A 4263-nucleotide genomic window follows, 5' to 3' on the forward strand; every position below is an offset into this window, starting at 1 on the left:
TTAGGGTCGCTCTGAGTCAGAAACAACTCGAAGGCGCCTAACAACAACATACTTGAAGTTTATTTTTATGTATATGAATACCCAGGATTTTCAGCATCATTATTTGAAAAGACTATCATTTTCTGTTGATTGCCATTGCACTTTTGTTTTTAATCTGTTATACCACAAACTAAGAGAGAGAATCAATTCTCTAAGTAATTCCAACAATAAGTCTACTGATAGATGATATTAATCTTTTCTTGGATATTTTTATAAATATCAGCACCAACAGAAAAGTGAATCATAACCCAGTTTCTTTCAGCATCTTAGGACATGGTGCTTATAAATAGCCATACATTCATTTTGTTTTTGGTTTATTTCACTTTATTTGAATAGTAGATTTCCTTTCTTACCTCTGCTTATCAAAATAATTATTATTCCTTTTATCTCAAGAACTCTCCTTGATAGGAACAAGCCTTATTCATATATGAAGCAGAGACACCTTTTTCTGTATAGTATTAACTGAATATTTAGGGACCATCAGGGACCTCTACGCTTGCCTCCCCAATGGAATTGGGTGAAAACTGGACAAGTTTTTATAACTTGATAGCATTAAACATAACTCTGGACATTTTTTTTTTCCTTGCTGAATCCTATCTAGACTGGGTCTTGCCTAAGTCCCATTGCAAGTGAGATACCCTAAACCAAAAATTTTTCAGAGATTATACTGGTTTAAAGATCCTAGATTTGTTCTGTATTCTTTTACATTACTTCTGGAAACTTGGGGGTCAAATATCATACTCTGAATAGATTGTGGTAGTTAAAATATACTCAGAAGTGTATGATTTTGGAGGAAGGTTGTCCTAATATTATAGCAGAATAGCATCAATGCTTCCTTTAAATCACACTCTCTCTTCATCTTTTTTGTCTTTAAATTTTGAAGTATATAATTAATAAGTAATTTTTTTAGGCTAGAAATTTCCTGACTTTAAAGTTCCTGTAATTAATATGTAACTGATGATTTACCAATTATATATTCATTGACAACAATTTAAATGATCAGCTTACATGTTAACAACTTACTATTTAGTACATATTGAAGACAAACACCCTTCAAGAATCAGCCACAGGATAATTCACCTAGATGAAAGTAAAAGAATAGTAAATTGGATGTCAAGAAAACATCCCAAATAGATTATTTTGCCTGAAGCTGTCTTTTTTCCCATTTATGTAATCCAGATAACAATCAAAATGGGTAATTTAATGATGACATATTATTCATTGATGCATCACATGTTCTAGCAAAGCATCTAGCTTATAGAAACTCTCACTAATTCGTTGCCCTCGAGTCAGATCTGACTCATAGTAACCCCTGCTTGGGTTTCCAAGGCAGTATCCCTACAGTAGTAGATTGCCCAATCTTCCTTCCCAGGAGTGGCTGTTGAGTTTGAACCGCCAGCCTTCTGGTTAGCAGTCAGGTGCCTTAGGCACTATGCCAGCAGAACTCCCAGTTTATAGGAAGAACTCATAAATACTTATTAAAGTTTGATTGAGTGAGTGAATGGATGGATAAACTAATAATTGTAACAACCAGATTGTGATTGTTCCACTGGGAATTTTTCCTAGACTTAGGTTTATAACCATTAGTACTTTAAAGAATAGGTATGAATTCCCTTATTACAGAACAAGTCTCAATTTCTGCTTGCAGCCAAAATGGATTAATAGGGACCAGACTGACTCTTCTGCATGGAGCAGCCAAAGGAGAGCAAAATATATGAAACCATGGTTTTTAAGACACTGTACATCAGGCAAGAAAGCACCGTAATTACAAAAAGAAAAAATATAAAGAAGATGTGCCCTAGTTCCTACATTACTGACCTGAAAGAATTTTCAGGGTGCAGACTAAAGTGGCTCTTGTTTGCAGAACAGAGAACCAGAGAGGAAAGAGTTTCACAGAGAGAAGAAACTCCCAACATCTCAGAAAGTTCTCTTTGTGTATTTAGACCCAGAATAGCCAACACAATACTAAAGAATGAAGTCTGAGGACTGACATTACTCAACTTTGGGATTTACTATTGAGCTATAGTTATCAAGAAAGTGTGATATAGGCCAAAGAATAGACAAATAGATGAATGGAACATAATAGAGAGCCAGAAATAGACCCACCCAAATATAGTCAACTGATCTTTGACAAAGGAGCAATGACAATTCAAAGGAGAAAGGATAGTCTTTTAACAAATGGTGCTGGAAAAAATTGGACAGCCACATGAAGAAAAAATTAATCTAGACACAGATCTTACACTTTTCACAAAAATTACTTAAAAGGAATCACAGACCTAAATGTTAAATGCAAAAACATACACTTTCTAGAAAATAAAATAGTAGAAAATCTAAGTAGCCTTGAGTTCAGTGTTGAGTTTTTTAGATACAACACCAAAACCATGATCTATAAAAGAAAAAAAGGAAAGATATACTTAATTAAAATGAAACACTTCAAATATTCAAAGACACACTTGAGAGAATGAAAAAAACAAGTGAAGAGAAAATATTTGCAAAACACATCTGGCAAAAGACTTGTTTCCAAGATATGCAAAGAACTCTTAAACCTCAACAATAAGAAAACATACTACATAATTACAAAATAGGCAAAGTTTACAAACAAATACCTCACCGAAGGATACATGACAAATAAGCATGAAATACACTCAATATCATATGTCATTAGGGGATTGGAAATCAAAATATTAATGAGATAATGCTAAGAATCTATTAGAATTGCTAAGGTCTAAAACACTAACTCATTGTTAGTGGGAAGGCAAAATGGTACACTTTGTAACACAGTCTAGAAGCAGTTTATTACACAGTATCAAAGAATTTCTGGGCAGCAGTAGGAACTCTGTAGCTGACTTAACAGGCCCTGGGGTACGAGAGAGTGATGATAAATGACACCAGAGGGCTGGGAAAGCTTATCCTTTGCACCTCATGGTAAATTTTACCTTTCTATGGTGTATAAGTTTTAAAGCAGCCTACAAACTGAGACAGACTAGGAAGAAGGAAGAGATCATCCACTTCTCAAAGAATTGACCAGGAAAACCTTACCAATAGCAGAGAAACACTGTCTGATACTTAACTGGACAACTTTATGAATAGTCAGAAACATTGTCTGATAAAGTGCCAGAAGACTAGCCCCTCAGGTTGGAAGACACTCAAAATACTACTGAGAAAGAGCTGCCTTATCAGAGCAGAACCAACCTTAATGATATAGATAAGTGAAGCTTTTAGGACCTCCATTTGCTGATGTGGCATGACTCAAATTGAGGAGAAACAACTGCAAAGATCCATTAATAATTGGAACATGGAATGTATGAAGTATGAATCTAGGAAAATTGGAAGTTGTCATAAATGAAATGGAACACATAAAAATTGATATCCTCGGCACTAGTGAGCTGAAATGGACTGGTTTTGGCCATTTTGAATCAGACAACCCATGATCTACTATGCTGGGAATGACAAATTGAAGAATGGCATAGCATTCATCATCACAAAGGATGTTTCAAGATTTGTCCTGAAGTACAATGCTATCGGTGATAAGATAATATCCATATGCCTACAAGGAAGACCAGTTAATACTACTATTATTCAAATTTACACACAAACCACAAAGCCAAAGATGAGGAAATTTAAGATTTTTACCAACTTCTGCAGTTTGAAATTGACTGAACATGCAATCAAAATGTGTTAATTATCATTGGTGAGTGGAATGAAAAAGTTGGAAACAAAGAGAAATCACTGGTGGTTGGAAAATTGGCCTTGGTGACAGAAATAATGCTGGAGATTGCATGATAGAATTTTGCAAGACTAACGACTTATTCATTGTAAATACATTTTTTCAACAACACAAACGGTGGCTATACACATGAACTTCTCCAGATGGAGTACACAAAAATCAGATTGACTACATTTGTGGCAAGAGGTGATGGAAAAGCTCAATATCTTCAACCAAAACAAGCCCAGGAGCTGATTGTGGAACTGACCATTAAGTGTTCATATGCAATTTCAAGTTGAAGTCGAAGACAAGTAAAACAAGTCCATGAGAGCCAAAATATGAATATATCCCTCCTGAATTTAGAGACCATCTAAAAAATAGATTTGATGCCTTGAACACCAGTGACTGAAAACTACAGGAATTGTAGGATGACATAAAGAACATAATCCATGAAGAAAGCAAAAGCTCATTAAAAGAGAGGAAAAGAAGAAAAGACCAAAATAGATGTCAGAAGAGAC

The 4263-nt window shown here is 34.8% G+C and overlaps 1 pseudogene; it reads right to left on the reverse strand.

Annotated features, from left to right (window-relative positions):
• Positions 1-2369: 2369 nt before the first annotated feature.
• LOC103211890 overlaps positions 2370-4263 on the reverse strand; it is a 102192-nt pseudogene continuing 100298 nt past the window's right edge.

This window comes from Orycteropus afer, unplaced genomic scaffold (genome assembly GCF_000298275.1).
Source record: "Orycteropus afer afer isolate SDZICR_OR568_19922 unplaced genomic scaffold, OryAfe1.0 scaffold00811, whole genome shotgun sequence".
In the NCBI taxonomy this organism is placed as follows: domain Eukaryota; kingdom Metazoa; phylum Chordata; class Mammalia; order Tubulidentata; family Orycteropodidae; genus Orycteropus; species Orycteropus afer.